Source organism: Aulostomus chinensis, chromosome 9 (genome assembly GCF_037954235.1).
Source record: "Aulostomus chinensis isolate RoL2024-O1b breed Wild chromosome 9, RoL_Achi_v1.0, whole genome shotgun sequence".
NCBI classification, from domain to species: Eukaryota; Metazoa; Chordata; class Actinopteri; order Syngnathiformes; family Aulostomidae; genus Aulostomus; species Aulostomus chinensis.
In genome coordinates, this window is record NC_141328.1 from 19,424,775 (window position 1) to 19,444,146 (window position 19,372).

General features: G+C 43.2%; 1 protein-coding gene across 1 annotated transcript in view; it reads right to left on the reverse strand.

Moving 5' to 3' along the window:
* Positions 1–6,086, reverse strand: part of hdac7a (histone deacetylase 7a) — a 61,385-nt gene extending 55,299 nt beyond the window's left edge. The window contains exon 1 of the mRNA XM_086214085.1: positions 5,917–6,086. The gene's annotated coding sequence lies outside the window, so the exon portion shown is untranslated. The remainder of the gene's footprint in view (positions 1–5,916) is intronic.
* Between the last annotated feature and the right edge of the window lie 13,286 nt (positions 6,087–19,372).

Below are 19,372 nucleotides of genomic sequence, written 5' to 3' on the forward strand. Positions count from 1 at the left end.
GAATCTCTGGGGCTTGTTTGACTTCACTCCTAGTAACTCTAGCAAGTGGTGGAGAATGCTCCATGCTGATGTTGCAATGGAGCCATCGATTGGCTTTCACTTCCTGTCGTTGTAAGTTCTCTGCTAAATATACAGCAAAGAGCCCAAACAAGACATCGAATGTTAACTAATAACAGCGAGCAAAATTCTTTAAAAATTGCAGGATTTTTTTAATCAATCATTACTGATTGGTTTTACTGTTGACATTATGAGGTGTTGATAGTTTGAGGTGTGTACAACTTTTCACATCTGCAATATAGATATTTTCTGCTGAGTGCGTTTCAGAAGGGCGGCACAGTGGTGCAGTGGTCAGCACTGTTGCCTCACAGCAAGAAGGTTCCGGGTTTGAGTCCCAGCTCAGGCACAGGATCTTTCTGTGTGGAGTCTGCATGTTCTCCCTGTTCCTGTGTGGGTTCTCTCTGGTACTCCAGCTTCCTCCCACAGTCCAAAGACATCAAGAGAGGACGAGGCTGATTGATACTCTAAATTGACCGTAGGTGTGACTGTGAGTGTGAATGGTTGTCTGTCTCTATGTGTTGGCCCTGTGATGGACTGGTGACCTGTCCAGGGTGAACCCTGCCTCTCGCCCGAAAGCCGTTGGGATAGGCTCCAACCCCCCCGCGACCCTTAACAGGATAAGTGGAAGAAAGTGGATGGATGGAGTTTCAGAAGTGTTATTGAATGTTTACAGGATTCTTCTCTGAACAATGCATAAATGTTGTATTTCTATTTGACTGATGCTTTATCGGTGCAGGAGATGTCGGTGTTTTTGCAGGAATTAAAAAAAAAAAAACTCAGTTAAAAAAACTACATCCAAAAACATTTTTTACATCTACTCCAGGACTCACAATCTCAATCTCAGTCAGGATGAAGAGTTGCATTGCTTCATTATCCGTACTGAAGTTATTACACAACACAGCTCAAGTGGTTGTGATGGGACCAGGATGCATCATGAAATTAAAAAAAACAAAAACAAAACTGCAGCATGCAGTCACGCTATTCAGTATTTTTCCGATCACGCAGCAAGCATGATTTTCACACACTATGAAAGCCACAAATGGATGATAGTATTTTTCCATCATGCTATCAAAAACATTAAGCTTGAAAATAATTAAAATAGTGGTGGGATGTTTTATAATTTGCGCTCACACACACACAGACACACACCCACGCACGCTGTCTGTCTGCAACAGATAAGATACATTGACTTTATTGTCCCAGCGAGGACGTTTATCTTCGTTGGTGAAACAGTTTGCAGGATGGAAACGTCGCACAATTATAATCACACACTATAAACACTTCATGCACTTGCATGAGGACGCATCAGGTGCTCGTGTCTGCTCGCTGCCTCCATCTTCAGTAATTGATGAATGCAAAGCATCGCATTTGGGAACTTGCTTGTTTTGTTTTGTTTTTTGGGGGTTTGAGTGAAAGGTTACACCTCTCTTCTCTGCCGTGCCCTCTGTGCAACTTGAAGAGACAGAATGAGCAAGCGAGCGAGCGAGAGAGAGAGAAAGAGAGACAGATGGGTTTTCCTTGCAGGATATCCTGTTCTAAGTGGAGCTGCTGGGCCCACTCTGACCTCCTCACCCCTCTTGACCCATGACCCCCTTGTATTTTACCCTCATATCTTTAACGTTTCCTAATCACCCAAATTTTCCCTTAGTTTTGGGACAAACTTTTCCCATTGTCTCCTTCATGATTCTTCCATCACACTTGACAAAATTTCAGTTTTTTTTAAATTTTCCCTCTATAAATATTTGTTTGCTCCACACTTGACTCTGATGCCAGTCTTTACCTCCCTCCTCAAAACCTCTGTTCTTTTCTTTTTCACCATCATCAATAGCACTTGCTAGAAAAATCAATGCAGCCTTACTGAACTAACTGAATGAACTGATAAACTGATGAAAACAAATTAAAATCTCAAAACAAAATCTCAATTAATCTCAGTCATTCGGCTTGGTTCTAACGTCATTTGATTTCTACAAAACATGCTAGACAGTGTGTAGGTCCTCTAAGTGTGCCAGTAAAAACAATTTCCATTTTGCAAAAAATAAATATTGGTTTCGGTTCAAGTCAGCATTTTTGTTGAGGCTTGGGGAGCATCATAGTTTTTATAAACAGCCTTGACTTGCAGTTGCTTGCAGGACCCAAGCTGAGTGTTTTTGACCTGTACACCACTCTGATATCCATCCAACACAGAAAATATGTCGACTACTTAGCAGTTCTCCTTTTCTTTCTCATAATTAGGCCAAATCAGGTGCTGTGGTGGTATGTGGTCAGTTTGTGTCCAAGAAATCTCAACCCGGGAGCAATATAAAGCCACGTGATCGCACACCAATTCTTTGTAATCCTTCGGATTAGGATTGTATGGATTGGGGAGGGGAATCATGGAGGTGATCTGTCTCCCCTTCATGTTCTCTGCTTCAGTGCTATATGGTAAGCTTTGCTCCCTTCCCTTTTGCGTCTTTGAGCCAGGTTGTGTTTCTCTGAAAGATGAATCAATGCCAGCTCATGTACTGAAAGTTCGCTCACATCAGTTCATCACCTCATATCAGCACCGTCTCAATCACCCAGGCAACAATTCATCATCTCTCATTCATTCTGCTTGCTGAGCTTGTACTGAATCCCTCAACTCCTCCCGAGCGCCTCTTCCCTGCCTCTTCATTCTCCCAAAAATATTTTCACGAGAAAAAAGCAATGGTTTTCGACAGATATGATCGCACTGCTGAGCCCTGATGACCTCCCTAGGGTGTAACCCAGCCTCTCAGATTGTCTCCAGCTCCCTGCAACCCTGGGCAGGATAAGTGATAATAGATGGATGATCATACTTGTATGATACAGAAGCTTTTAATGACTCTACAATTTGTCATTGTCTAGGACCAGACTGTTCTTGATCTGGCTCTGTTTTTCAGGGCTGTGATGTGGCAGCACAAACCCCTGTGGCAAAAATGCTCGATTAACATGAATGAGAGGTCCTCTGTGTTCACCATAGTGCTGGAAGGCCGTTATCTGGTCTTTTCTTGGACAGACCATCTTGTGAGTGCATATGTGCAGTGGCTACTTATATGCTTATAGACTTTTTAAGTGGTTAAAAAAAAGGAAGTAGGTACAATTCTCACACTCTCAAACAAAAATGAGTATACTGCAAGGCATGACATTTTGACCTTTGTTCATCATATTGCCCCGCTCTGTTGCTCTGAGACATGCATAGTTCACACATACTCATGAGCCTATGTAGATCTAAAATGCCTAGAAGAACCTCTGGAATACTCTGTATACAACCTTCACTGTTCTCGTTGGCTGCTCTGCTTTGCAGATCACATCCACTATAACTTTTCTTAGATAATGCTATCTTGAGCCTGAAATTATTTCCTGAATCAAGTGTAATTTTCCAAGTGAGTTACGATTCGTGTGGTTCTGCCTTGTTTGGAGATACTGCAGAATGTTCTCAAACACATTCCTCCAAGACGTCATGATTGTGTCACTCATTTGGCTGTATGAACTTGAAAACCACACACATGAAAACCCTCAGACGCCTTGTTCCCTTTGTCTTCCACCACTTTCTCATCATGTCACACACACACGCACACACACGCGCACGCACACACACACACACGTACGCGTACACGCACGTACACGCACACACACACACGCACACGCTCTCATTCTCTCCCGCCCTGGAATTCATTAAGTGATGAATGGTTGTTTGTGTTTTTTAAGCTCTACAGCGCCACCCCTGGCCTTCATGGTCAAAGATGGTGATAGCTAAACATTTACTGTGATTAGAGGAATAATTAGCCAATCGTCCTCTGACCTGCAAGACAACCCTGAGGTCAAAGATTTGCTGCTCTGCTGGTTCCCAGGTGGTTTCCCATCAAGCAGCTCTCAGTGAATACAGAGCTATAAAGATATAGTTGAGGCCCGTTGACACACAGCGAGCACGTGTGTGTGTGTGTGTGTGTGTGTGTGTGTGTGTGTGTGTGTTTGTTGCTTGTGGGAAGTGATGAGGATCCCAGAGGAATCTGGTGCGGCGTTTGCCCAGAGAGCCTGCAGTGGAAATCAACACTTCCTGCTTCTTGCGGCGAGAGGAAGTGCTACCGTCGCTGTCCCCTTATCGCTGGATACACAGGCAACACAGAGGGAGGAAGGCAGGGAGGGAGGGAAGAGGAAGAGGAGGAGGAAGAGGAGAAGGAGGGCAGTTAAACAGGCCAGTCAGACAAAGGAAGAAAAGAAGACGCCTGCATCTCCTGGGTTCTTTTTGGATTGGGAGGAAAAAATGTTAATAAATCATGGTGGTTGGAGGATGATGTGGATGTGAGAGCATGTGTAAAATATTCTGCAGTGTATTAATGGGGATAATTAGTGATCAGTGGCATTTAATTTGATAAACTGTTTCTCCATTTGTAGAATATGCAAGCATTCAACCACTGCACAGGCTAGTTTACATTAGCCACTCTCATGCTGGAGCTCTGACTTTTCTTAAAATGAAGTCGCCTATGAATGCAAAGTAAACTTTTCTTAAAATGAAGTCGCCTATGAATGCAAAGTAAAAAAAAACAACAACTATAACCCATATAGTGATGACAACATCGCTGCATAACTTCCTCCTGCATGGCGTTTGACATGTTGTTCAGAGCAACTACATGTACTGTAGCATGCTGGCAACACACATCAGCTGCAGGAGCAAGAGTCAGGAAGTGCGTCAGGAAGCGCGTCAGGTGTGAATATATGCAACAAATTTGCAGGTTGCACACAAAATGAACCCAGTTGCACTTTATTGTGAGGGAGAAAGTGAGCGTCAATGACGGGGGGGGGGGGGGGGGGCTGGGGGGATGTTTGGGATCAGGGTGGGGAAGCTTTCAGTGCTTGGGATTGTCCCAGATGGACCTGATCCACTCCCTCCCTTTATAAACAGCCTCTGGCTTCTACCTCTCCTCTCCTTTCCTCTCTTCTCCTCTCCTCCCCGTCAATCATTTCATTCCCAGCTGTAAACAACAATACATTTTTCCAGCTGCAGAAAAACACTTTGCAGAGCCTCTCAGACACTTATGCGCAAACAACAAACAAACAAATTGACACTTGTTGTTTCCTTCTTGTCTAATGATAATTTCATCTCGTCCCCCCCCCCCGCCACCACCCCCTCACCCCCACCCTAATTCCTGCCATTTCCAAAGTCAACACACCACTAAATGCTGGGCTGACTCACTTCCACTGTGGGTGGCTCTGTTTCCAATTTTCTCACCACCTCAGCCACCCCATTACCTCCGAAGAAAAGAAAAAAGTTTGTCCAGAAAACAAAACAAAATAAGTAGCGAACCAGACATACATAAGGGCAGACAGTTTTCCATGTAACTGTGTTGGAGGTACAAATTTGTGTGTATAGATGTGCATATATGGAGTCATGGCATGCTTCCCCCGCTACTTTTGTGGCTCTCAAATATTTGTCGCTGTTTTCCTTCCTTTCTTTCTCTTTGGAAGAGCGTGGGAGCGCCCCCAGAACGCTGCAGAGAAACCAGGGGGCTCATAACAACAGGAGGAAGCCGGTAACTTGAGTAAGTTTGGCCGGGTTGGGGGGGGGGGGGCAGAGAGAGCAAGAAGGGAGAGAGAGAGAGAGAGAGAGAGAGAGAGAGAGAGAGAGAAAATAACTTGATTTAAGATTAGAAGACAGACAGACGACAACAGGGGACAGAGGACGCTTTCACATCCTCACGTCACACATCTCATCCAAACTGATATAAGTGAAACCCAGATTTATAAATGACCTGTTGCATTCCAGGCAACACCCCCCCCCCCCCACACACACACACACATAAACAAATTGTTCTGCACTCCAAACACACAACATGAAGTGTCATGTCCAGAACGCTGTCTTACCAGTCTGCAGTGTGAATACTCAGCATGCGGAGAGACAGAAAGTGGCTTCAGTCATGTTCTTGTACAATTCCGTCCAGAGAGACCTATGAGCGGCACAGAGGACACCCAAACTACACATACACACATACACACACACACACATACACACACACTCCCAGGCACAGTATCAGTTCCCTCTGTCCAAATGTTGAGAAAGTGAGGGGCCGCAACAAAAGGCAACAGAGGGAGGGAGAAATCGAGGTAGTGAGAGAGAGAGAGAGACAGAGAGAGAGAGAGACAGCGAGAGAAAGAGAGTGGGAGAGAGAGATTAACCCCTCTGAGCTGACTGGTGGACTCTCCTTCCCTCACTCAAACACACACACACACACACACACACACACACACAGATGGTGTGCTGTATCAGTGACTTCTTGAGTTTTTTTTCACAAGTGCCAAAAGGGAGGGAAGAAGGGAGAGTAGACCTAAGTAAATGTGTGTGTGTGTGTGTGTGTGTGTTCATGATCATGGATGTGTGTATTGTAGTGTGTGTGTGTGTGTGTGTGTGTATTTTAAGGTAGGAGAGACCGATTGGCTGAGTTCAGTGCAGCCAGCCTGGTAGAAGAGACAATAGCAGGAAACACTGTATCAGGAGGAGGCAAAATACCAGTACAGAAATAATTAACTGACATTGAAAAACAATGACATCCAGCGTGGAAAATACAGCCTGCAGCCGCACCGAACAATGACAGTGGAAAGAAGCAGCCCAAAAAAGATTTTTGTTGTTGTTGTTGTTACTGCAGGATCTCATAACCTAAATCGAGAAAGATCTGAGAGGTTAGAGACGATGGATGTCACAAAAGTTTTGTTTTTTTTTCTCAGGTGCAGTGATGGATGCTAGAAGAGAAGCAGGAGAGCTTCCACCATTTAAAGCTTCAAATCACTGTGTGCATACTCAAACATACACACACACACACACACACATACACACACACACACACCCCGCACAATCAGTCAACCATGACTCCCACACAAATCTCACCACACACACACACACACACACACACACACACACACACACAAACATTCCCCTGGCTGTAATCATATCTAGTGATAGGGGCAGCTTCCCCCAGCGGTCACTGGCTCGCCGGGATCCACCACAAGAACTCACAATGGCCCTGTATTCTGAGCCTGCTCTGATTACACACACAAGGAGCTGCATTACACCCTGCTAATTCAATTTCCTCCCCTCCAGGTCAACTTCAGTGTGTGTGTGTGTGTGTGTGTGTGTGTTTTCACGCGCGCGTGTGCGTGCAAAAGGAGGACTTGATTAAGCAGTTGTTGAAGGGAGCGAGCTTGGAAAAAATGTGGAAAAAAAAAAGAAGAATCTGTGGGGGGTTAAAAACTTTTTGATCAGTGCCAAAGTTTCAGTTGCTGAAATTCTTTCGTCATTTTTAGGAAAAATGCTGGAATTATCCTGTTCCAGCCATAATGACTTTCATTTACACAGAGCTGTTTATTAGTGCCATTTAAAAGAATACTTCACTAAATAAGTGCATTTTGCCTGTCACATACTATGGGTCGATGACTTGAGGTAAAAAAAAAAAAAGATTTTCAAGCTCAGTCTGAGCTCAATGCAATTTTTTTTCAAACTGTACTTGGAATTCATAACATCTTTTTTATCCAGTGCATCCTTTGTTAATCCAGGCAGTCTTTAACTGACGACAAAACAGTTTTTAGTCTCCTGTCATGTGAATGGTTCTGTGGAGCTTCGAGCTAAATGCTAATGCCAATTACCAATGATAGGATGGTGATGTATGAATTGATTTATTTATTTCTTTTATGAACCTGAGCAGGCTGCACAGTGGTGCAGTGGTCAGCACTGTCGCCTCACAGCAAGAAGGTTCTGGGTTTGAGTCCCGGCTCAGGCACGGGATCTTTCTGTGTGGAGTCTGCATGTTCTCCCTGTTCCTGTGTGGGTTCTCTCTGGTACTCCAGCTTCCTCCCACAGTCCAAAGACATCAAGAGGGGACGAGGCTGATTGATACTCTAAATTGACTGTAGGTGTGACTGTGAGTGTGAATGGTTGTTTGTCTCTATGTGTTGGCCCTGTGATGGACTGGTGACCTGTCCAGGGTGAACCCCACCTCTTGCCCATAGCTGCTGGGATAGGTAGGCTTCAGCCCGCCCCCCACGAGCCTTAACAGGAATAAGCAGAAGACAATGGATGGATGGATGAAACTTAGCCCAAATTACAGCAATACATGTGTAAATAGTTTTTAATTTGACGGGGGAGAATGTACTTCATCCCAAAGCTACAGTTCTGTGGGACTGCTAACCTGGTACTTGGTGGTGAAAACACATCAAAACGAAAAACTGCTTGATTTACTGGTGAAACAAGCTGTCGTCTGCGTTCTACTTTTAAAAAAAGCATGGAAGCAAAAGGTTGCAAAATTTCAAATTTTTCATGTAAGTTTCAATTTTTGGCCTCAGGTCTCCAACACCATTGACCTCTGAGTACCTGTACTGTAGCATTTTACCGTATGTCAGTACATCCATTACTTGACAAATTATTTCAAACTGTCAGGAATCACCAAAGCAATTAGCCCAGTTACTTCGCTGAATCATGAAGATATGATTGATTAGATGGCAACCATTCTCACCTGCGGTCAATTTAGAGTATCAATCAGCCTCGTCCCCTCTTGATGTCTTTGGACTGTGGGAGGAAGCTGGAGTACCAGAGAGAACCCACACAGGAACAGGGAGAACATGGAGACTCCACACAGAAAGATCCCATGCCCGAGCCGAGCCGGAACCTTCTTGTTGGGAGGCGACAGAGCTAACCACTGCACCACCGTGCCACCCGAAACCAATAATATGAATGACAAATTTCTGTCACTGACGTCACAAACACAACTAGACCGGCGCATGAGAATGTGGATCTTTCAGCTTTGTTTTGCGAAGATCCAATATTTCACAAAAGATGGTACAGTGACAAGAGCTTCCAGCAGCTGATGTAACGGTTAAAGTTTTTGTAAAATGAAACCCATTTGGTGAAGCAGCTGTTGCTTGGATAACCTATAACCTGAGACAGTGAGTTCAGTTGATGAGAGGAGAATTACCGATAGGGGTAAATAGATGAGCCACAATTTTCACACGAAACCCTGCAAGCCCTCAAAAAATTCCGAGCTACTCCTACAGACCTCCCCGAGAACCGGGGACCTCCCTGATCCACATGGTGTTCAACCTCATTTACAGAGAAAGGAATCCATCATATTGAGAGAAAAGATATCAGCTGTCACAACACGTGACCTGAGGATGCCCGATGTCTCTTTAGGGCATTCACGCGGACACTGTGACATCACGGGCTGCAAATCAAAGCTCTCGTTGACTTAACCTTAAGTTAAAGAAGTTTGGTATTTTCGCACAACGAGGCACAACCTTACAGAACTTCTGATGAGGGTCAGCGCAGGTAAAAGCTTTGATTTGTGATTGGAACACAGCTGTGAATGTCTCCAGTCTGCTGTTACTCAAGTAGAGTGTGGATGTGCCAGAAAACTCATTGTTGCTGCCAGTCGAGTTTGATCTGTGTAAATCTTACTAGAACAGCACCATGAGATAAGACAGGATTTTTTTGTTTGTTTGTTTGTTGCTGAACTAGTTTTAGGTTTTGGTGTCGAGGCTGAATGAATTTCGTCTCCTGGTGCAGCCATGTGAGCTGCATCAAAACTTCTCATTTATAGCTTTACAGTCCAGTTGTAAAAGCACTAAACACTCATTAAAACAGAACCTTTTCTTCCTTCTTGGGAGGTTTGTGTGTGTATGTGTGTGTGTGTGTGTGGGGGGGGGGGTGTCTCTCAGTAGAGGCCTCCAAAACTTCCAAAGAAGATGATGTGTCCAAGTCAGAATCGCTAAAATCAGGGTGGAGATGAAGACCGCTTAGCTGCATCGGTCGTTGTTTGTTGGACTTTGTCATGACAGATTCAAACGCTCTTTGGCCCTTTTCTTCCTCTCACATGTTCCTTGAACTATGGATCCAAAATAGGTTGCAGGCCTGCCTCTGGCTGCTGCATTCAGAATATAAGCTAACAGTATGTAATCCTGGGTCCCATGGAAAATTCTCATTTCGCTCCCCAGGATGTAATATTATAATAATAAAATTCTTTGTTTCAGTTTGAAGCGAGAGGTCAGATGTGCAGCCTTGTGAAGTGTCTGGCTGCAGGTTGTTTATCAGATTTATTCAACACATCTGAGCCTCATTTTGACAAAATACAACAAGGCGGTCTGTCATTATCAAACGATGGCAAACCTAAGGAGTGTGCGTGTGTGTGCGTGCGTGCAAGAGCATTAATACTCTGGAGAAAATGTTTGCATTCAAATGACACAAACCTGGTTCATTATATTCCTGGGGGCTATCATTGATACTTTCCATTAATTAATATCCAATGCATGCAAACTAAATATTAAGATTTAACAATAAAACAAGTAAAATGCACATGATGAAGATCTGCCATTTTATTTCCAGTTTTTCACAGGATGTCAGGTATCTTCTACCTGGGCATCAAACCAATGATGCTGTGTCACACACACACACACACACACACACACACACACACACACACACACACACACACACACACTCCTTCTGACTAAACTGTTAACACTCACTTTACACACATGCAAAGATGGCTCCAGATGTGGGTGTCATGCATGTACACAGTGATTAGTGGGTGAGTGTGCTGTGTTGTGCGTTTCCACCTCCCCTCCTCTGTTGTGGTTACCAGCCTCATCTGTTAAGCCTCACTAAATCAGTTCCGCCGTCATGAGAAGAAACACAAGACAGAGACCCCAGGCCCTCAGGACCAAACCCCATCGTCTCATGTGACCTTCATACGTCACAGGTTCCCTCGGCGTATGAATGAATGTTCACAAGAGAAGTCCAGAAAGCTGCAGAAGAGGATGGTTTTTTTTCTTTGGAAACTCAAACATTTTAGAATCGACAGCTGCATTTTTCAGATGTTTTATAAACCTCTCCTGCAGAGTGTCTTATCTTTTTGCCTTATTTGTGCCTTTGGTAACATGTACATTAAGGATCAGAAGAAGCTGCAAACGTAATGGTTACCACATGAATTTCCATACTTGGATAACAAAGTTTACCTTGACCTTGACCTTGACCAAAGCCGATGGGATTTTTATATTTGGTTTTGATTTATTGCAGAAAATCATCTGTCATCTGAGTCTTCAACGTTTGTTTAGTGAGATAATCAAATGAAATGAAGAAACAAATGACCACTTTCATGAGTTTTGGGGAATAAATACAATCACTACAAGTACACAAACAACATTATCCCATCAACAAATTGTGTTGTGGTGACGTTAAATGTTCTCGACAACTTCCTCGTATTCTTGTGTAGCCTCTAGCAGCAGGCATTTTAAAAATACATAAAAGGCGAAAATGTGATTTTTAATGGTTGAATTTTATTTTGTCAAACAAAACTGTAAGCGAACCACTTACAATATTTCAGATATTTAACCAAAAACCCATTTGGAAATCACATAGCTGTAAATCAGACTTTGCCCAGTGTTGTTGATTAAAAGAGGGAAAAAAATACAGTATCTCTAATATATGTCATCCATCCATCCATCCATTTTCTACCGCTTATCCTGTTGAGGAAACAATAGCGGCTTTTGGGCGAGGGGCAGGGTTCACCCTGGACAGGTCACCAGTCCATCACAGGGCCAACACATAGAGACAGACAACCATTCACACTCACAGTCACACCTACAGTCAATTTAGAGTATCAATCAGCCTCGTCCCCTCTTGATGTCTTTGGACTGTGGGAGGAAGCTGGAGTACCAGAGAGAACCCACACAGGAACAGGGAGAACATGCAGACTCCACACAGAAAGATCCTGTGCCCGAGCCGGGGCTCGAACCCGGAACCTTCTTGCTGTGAGGCGACAGTGCTAATCACTGCACCACGATCACGATGCGTGCCTACTATATGTCAGGTGTGATCATTTTAGTATATTATAAAACCAAGAAATGATATTCATGAAAAAAGACCAACACCAGTCCAGCTCTGCTATCTTTTCTGTGCTGCTAAGTGAGGCTGGGTCTGCTCCATGTGCATTAGGAAAGAAAAAGAAAGAGAGATAATCCTGTGGTGGTTCTGAGGGAAGCACATGATAAATTGAGAAAAACAAAACAAATTAAGAAAGAAAACACTGCAACTGATCATAACGTAAAAACAACCACAACAGTATGTTGTGTTTGTTTTGTAGTGTATGTTGATTGAGACACATCTAAAATGACGTGAATCTTTTACATGCACTTCCTCTGGTCTTTCGGTGTTTTCATGTGTTGTGTTTTTCTTCATTTGTTGATTCTTCATTTGCATTTTCTTTTTCTGTGTATTCTCAGGAGGGTTTGTGTTGTTGTCGTCGTCTTGCAGTCATTTCCTGTTTTATTTTGATATCCCATGCCTCCTTTACTTCCTGCCTCTTTATTGGCTTCACCTGTGTCTAATCAGGTTAATCAGCCCTCCCTGGTGTCACCCCACCTGTTTCTGATTGTGTCATTATTTCGGCTGTGGTTGACCTCCGTGCTTCCTGTCGGATGGTCTGTGGAAGTTCTCTCCTATCGTGTCTGTTAGTCTTGCGTGTGCTGACTCCCTGCTGTATATTTTGTTCCTTCACTTTTCAGCCTGCTGCTTTCTGCTTTTGCATCCACTTACTTCCAGTCAAGTTTGCAATAATAGCAACATAATAATATTAACTATATATTAGGGACAAAATAACCTGAAAAACAAACAAAACATAACTTCCTTCACTGGGAAACTGTTACAAGTTCAGTACCTTGTTGGCTGAAAGTGAAACCTTGAATATTAAGGTTGTTGAAGAGCGCCGAGGTTCGATGTTGAAACAACATGTGTTGATCCATAATTCAATGATAAAGTTCAAAAGCAGCATGGTGTCAGTGTACAAAAATGAGCTGAGCCCCTGAGCTCATGAACTCCTGAGCTCTCAAATGCACTCAAATCCAAACTGACGGTGCAGAAAGTAACCCCCACATAAGACGTGTTCAGTAGCAGCGCCCGCTGGAACGAGGGCCTGTATAAGATTCAGTTGTGCATCAGTTAAATTTAGTTGCTCATAGTTTTAACCTCGAGTCGATGTAAAATAATCCAATTGTTTGTTAGGAAACAACGGCATGGTCGACAACTTGTGATTGTGGTGATTTTATGGTTGAATAAAGTTTAAGATTATACTGTGTTAGCAGTAATAATGACTCTCAGAGTAAAAGCGACCCAGACAGGGAAAGGAGCAGGAGGACAAAGAGGTGGAGGGGCAGGAGGAAGGAGGGGACAAGATGGGGTCCAGACCCTTGATGCCAGCAGCTGCTGCTGGTTTGTAGGTCACCATTACATCAGTAGGTTTATGGAAAAGGCTGGGAATCACTTCTCTACTTGACCTACTTAAAGAATGTTTGTGTTAGATGACATGCAATACTCCCTGGCTTCCCAATGCTCACTTCCTACTCAACACACACACACACACACACACACACACACACACACACACACACACACACACACACAGAGTTTTGTCATCTTGTCTTATTAGCAGTTGCTGAATGATCAAATCATTTAAGAAATAGCTTTAAAATGTCAGAAACTGATGTCCTGCAGCTCGCAGCTTCATTTTAGGTTTTGAATTTCCAACCCTTTTCTCTGCAATAGCCTTGCAGATCATTTCCCAACTTCTGATTATTGTTGTAATTGTTGAGAAGGACTGAAATGAAGCGTCCGGGATTGATTCATTCATCACTAAACCATCAGCACCTTTGATTCTTCAACAAGGTGTAAAACATAAGATATCATTTCTGATGTTAAAAAAAAGAACCAGGCTGAAGTCAGAGTGTTCGTCTCATCTATATCATGGTCGGTTTAACTTGCCAGCTCTCTTTTTGGAAAGAATTATGGTTTTCACTTCTTATTTAAATTTTAAAAAAAAAAAAAGCGTGAAACTGAGGACTCCCAACAGTTCTATGAACTAAAATGTGTAGCGAAGGAATTTATAGGTCTGTTTGAATTTATAGCATCCATATGTTGGGGAAATTTCTAGTGTGTGTGTGTGTGTGTGTCTGTGTGAGAGAGTGTAGTGCACAGGTTAAGTGGTACAGTTCTGGTCTCTCAAGCAGCAGCTTCTAACACGGATCATGCCTTTTTCCTCTCTGCTATTGGACCACAATAGGGCACAAATGGGGAGAGAAATGGGGGGGGGGGGCATACAACTATGTAAGTGGCTTGTTTCGACCCTTTAATAGGCCCGTTCATTTTTAGCATGGTTTGGTTATGTCACGGCTGGGGTCAGGAAATGATCATGGTTTGGGTTCTAATGAGCATTTCTTTTTAAAGTAAACAGGAAGCCGACAATCACCACTGGTGACAACAGCTGGCTCCTGCTGCAGATGTACGGTGTCCATTCTCCCTCAGCAACTGGACAGTATCCAAATATCCCATGAGAGCAGCTTTCTCCGCTCAGTAGCCTTCGGTCTCTTGCATTATAGCTCATCTTTCTAGTTAACCAACCACTGCTCCTACCCCCTTAGAAGGATTTTTATCAGTAATTTTTGATATCATCGAGTTCCTTATTCCCTGGGGTTACAATTACTTACTGTAATGTGGTCATAATTGCTGTGGGCACTAGATGGCATCAGTTATTTATACATGAATAGATGTCACTTTCACCATTTGTATTTACAACTTTCACCTGCTCATTCTCCTGGGGGGGGGGGGGGGGGGGGGGGTGCGCTAATGTGGTGCACCTGCACAGCAAACACAGTGACGCAGATATGACAATGTAATGACCCCTGTGTTAAAACCAGATGAAGCAGCTAACAGCAGCACATCATTAGCCTCCATAAAATGTCAGGCTGTTGTTTCAAGTGTTGGCCGGCTTGACTGGAAGTTCATAAACTTTGGCTTCATCTGAGGATCAGTGTGTACATGAAGCTGCCAGTGCAGACAGCTCACTGTCACCAGGGCATTAGAACTGTTTATAACAGCCACAGAGTCATTAAACAGCACTGGAAATTATTGAATGAACATAACATTTCAGACACTCCCAAAGCCCCTCGCTCAGAGGAGAGCAGAAAGAGCTTAACCCCGTCAACCACAACAGAACACTGGCCTTGTACTTAACAGCTAACCACGGATATGTACGCCACAACAATGCAGCTTGTTGAAAAGAAATGTGAAAAATGATGATTTATGTGTTAATGCTGCAGTTTAAGTCTGGTTAGGTTTAGGCACAAACACATTTGGTTAGTTAGCAAAACACTGTGGCTTGGGTCAAAGTGGGGCACGATAGGAAAGAACAACGGGACATTAAGGACCTGAACAGCCGTCTCCTGCTGCAAAATCTGGCGGGTTGTTGGTCCGTCCAACCACCCCAACCTGCCCTCAGCGTAGAAATGATAATCCTCAGAACTGTAGACTGCAGTGTGTCGCTGCATGTGCCTGCGTGTATTTTAGAGTCAGCTGTGCGAATATTAACATCTGGCTATGACACGTGCAGAACGTGCACACACGTTAAATGGCACAGGGGTCTATGGTGGTGCTGCAGCTGCAGTGACAGAGATAGAAAGTGATGCTCCGACGCTAAAAGTCTGGTTGCAATTTTCTACTTTAAACCATGAAAAACAACTTGAGGTGATTCTTAGAAGCTGGAATATTTTCTCAGACGCTGTGGATAGCGAGCCCACAGATTTGAACTCAGTGGTTGGATAAAGAACTCAGATCTTGTTGTGAGCGTAAGAAGCTAAGGAGGCCTTCCAGTTATTTCAAATTGGGGAATAGACCTTTAAAATGCTCCAAATCAATGCATGAGAGGCCGAAATATCAAACCTCCAATAGTTAGGATAATGTTCATGACAGAAAAAAATTATATTTACAAAAGGTGACTGAAATGATGGTTTACTTTACTCCTGGATGTCATAAACATGTATATACTCCTTTGTTTAACAACACAAAAGCTCACGCCAATGTGCCTCTTGAGAGTGGAGTGTGTGTGCGCGAAGTCTGGTGGGATGTCAGGAAAGGAAACACCTCACACCTGGTTGCTAAAGAGCTTGCATTCACTTGTCCCTCCAGAAGTGTCATTTTAACCCTTAAGGGACAAAATACAGATGAGTTACGCCTATTCCAGACGATAACTGAGGCCTAAAAACTTCTCCAGATGAAAGCTATTGGACCGAAGGCACTACCATGTCAAGTTTGCAAAAAGCTTCTCTGCGACATATTTGATCTGTCACTGACGGCTTACCATGACTACAGCAATAGGACATCAGTGCTCCACTACATCCGCTTGCAAACTTGCTAGTGAGGACGAGCGGTACAGAGTCAGAAATGCAGAAGTCTCTTGGTGGAGGTAAAAAGAAACTAAAATAATAAACCGCCAAGCAGCAGCCTACAGTTTGGACTAATTTATTGACATTATTTACCAAACATAACTGATACAAAAAAGGAAAAACATGCTCAAAACAATATTTTATGTTCCTGTATTACAGTGACACAGATCCGAGACTGTTCATGTTCATCACTAATGACCTTTATCCAACCTAAAGCCATCTATACAGATATATAACTCTGTTTTTATAAAACCATTTGTAACATGCAGCTACCCCTTCCATGGTCCAGATGTGGCTGACGGATTTGTGATATCCGAATGCAGAGCCTGTGTTTTCTGAGGATATGGAGATGGATTGATGGAGGAAGGAAGGAGGTGAACGGGGAAACACAATGGGCCGAGGAGAAAGGGAAGACGGAGGTTCTCTCAGGGGGCGGGGGAGAAAATGGAGGGGGATTTTTCTCTCCATCTTCAATCCACTTCTCACCCTTTCTCTCCCTCCTCCTTCATTCAGAATTTAGCTTCTCCCTCACACACACACACGCACACGCACTCTTCCCTTTCCTTGTCTCTAATCCCTGCAGCTGTTGCTCTTACTCACAGTGCTGCCTCCTCCAGACAAAACCGTGTGTGTGTCAGAGAGAGAGAGAGAGAGAGAGCGTGGGCTGGTGTGTAGGGGCTAAAGAATGAAACACTGCAGATTCAGGCGTGTGTGTGTGTGTGTGTGGGAGATGACAAACAGAAGGGTTGTGGATAAGAAAGACAAATGTGTGACAGAAAAACAAAAAAAAAACAAAACTTTTTTTTTCCCTGCATGCAAAGACTCATCAACACTCCATCCATGCTACAGCCCTATAGGGAGAATCTATATAATGGTTCAGCTCAATAGCTGGCTTGTTGGAGGCGTGTGTGTGTCTGTGTGTGTATTTAGTACTGCTCATCTCTCGTCTGCAGCAGCTCACCTCTATCTTCTGCATTTTCAAGTGTTTCGATTCGATTTGGATTGAATGCTGCAGAAAGTTTGCCAGGGAACACATCTGGATCTGAGATTCCTGCCGTTAGAGGATTATCTGGTTTTAATCATAAATGTGGATCTAACAGCATTAAAGGCTTGATTACAAATTTTCTTTGTTAATTAAGATTACTATGAGAGCGAGACAGAAATGTCTCTTGATGCAAGCTCTCGCTCTGTTGTTGCAGGGTCAATTAGAAGCAATTCGGCAGCTGATCTGGAGGCTTAAAAACAAGGCTTTTCAGCAGGAGATGGATTTTAACAACTGCTAATCTGTGTTGCTTGAAAAGCTGAATGTCATAAAATCATGAACCGTAATATGACCAAAAACTGAAAAAACTGATAAATGGCCCTTCATGGTGGAAAATTAGGACAAAACTGCTGATTTTGTGGTCTAGAAAAGGCTCCACTTTTAAAAACAGTGTAAGGGGCAGATGTCCTTAAAACTAGTGCGGAACGTGATGCCACGCTGCAGGCTCCGCTTCTTGTTTCGCCTGTGGTGGATGGACGGTGTTGAGCTTCTGTCAGCCCCTTTAAATTGACTTATGTCACTGTCAAAATCTGATCCATTCAATCTTATGACATGTGGAAGGTTATGAGAGATGCACGGTTGAAGTGAACAGGAAGGGCTGACAGGAAGTACTTAATCTGGCCTACATCACCATAGCCTGCAAAAATGACTCCTTCCGCTCTCGTAGTTTGGTCCCACAACATTTGGAGGTCTAAAAAAAGGGACATGATAAAATTATTTATCCATATTCACGTTAGCAGAGGGCTAACAGGAAGTAGCCAGCTCTGCTCATGGAGTATGCTCGGAATGCTTGCTCCTGGAATGTTGCCACATCCACGAATGCCATCTCGTTAGCGATGCAGTAATGCTTGTGAATTCATTTAACGCCAGTCTTGACTGAAAGGGATGGTTATTTATACTGAATGCAGTGATGTTGTTAGGTACGCGTCCTGCGTCCCTGACGCACTAAAATATGATAGGACGCAGTAAATTCACTATTCGCACATCCCAGGGACGCACCTCATTTTTCCCATGAAAAACCATACATTGTGAACAACTTGTGTTTAAAATCACAGTAAGTAGCAAAAGAAACCTTGCCGTCAGCGGACCTGACGAGCGCTGTTTCAACCCTTCGTGCATTAACTCAGCGCAGATATGATCTCCTTGAGGACAGTATCGCGACATGCTAGTTTCGCCGCTACAACAACTACCGCCGATTTCATTTCAACAATTAAAGATACAAACTTCTTAGTAGTAAATAAATTCACATTTCAACTGTTATATGCTGTGGTCACTCGATGGTTTAACGTCTAGGGGACGTGCTCTAACGAAATAAATAATAAATATTCCGGTGGTGGCTGTGTGGCAATAAAAAAAAAAACTAAAAAAAAAACTTTGAATGGCGAAAAAAAACATTTTGAACATACCTGCTAATTATAGCCATATCTTACCATACCACTATTGAGAGAGTTTAACACTACAATTTAAGCAATAGAAGAATATAAGAAATAGAAAGAAATATATTTTTGAATTGGGGACCCATTGAATTTCCCAGGGACCCACTCAAATCACCAACTGTGGGTCATGGGGACTCACTATATTGAAAACCTATCAACATCTCTGTGAATGTAACTATGCTTTAAAAAGATTGCAATTAATAGCGTTTCAGTGGTCCAGCGAATCAGTATCGAATTGTGTCATCCATGTCAAGCCTCCTTTTCTTCTTTTTTTGGTGGTTTTTAACAGCAGCTGGCATCCAAAATTCCAAGCTCAATGTTTTGTTTTGTTTTTGTGACCGGTGCAAATTGTAAAACAGTAACGTGAAACTCCTGTGTCTGCAGTAAAGTCTATTAAAGTATTTCAATTAAGAAGGTAAAAAACTAAAATATGGGATTAATTATTTGACAACTGCTGCAGCTACTCAGCTGAGCAGCTCATCTGTAGCTGAGGTTAAATATCCTGTTGTAATCAAATTAGCAGCACACAAGTGCCCGTTTGATGAGTCCAAGTCACTGGAATGAATACATGTGGTTTGTTTCTCTTTAG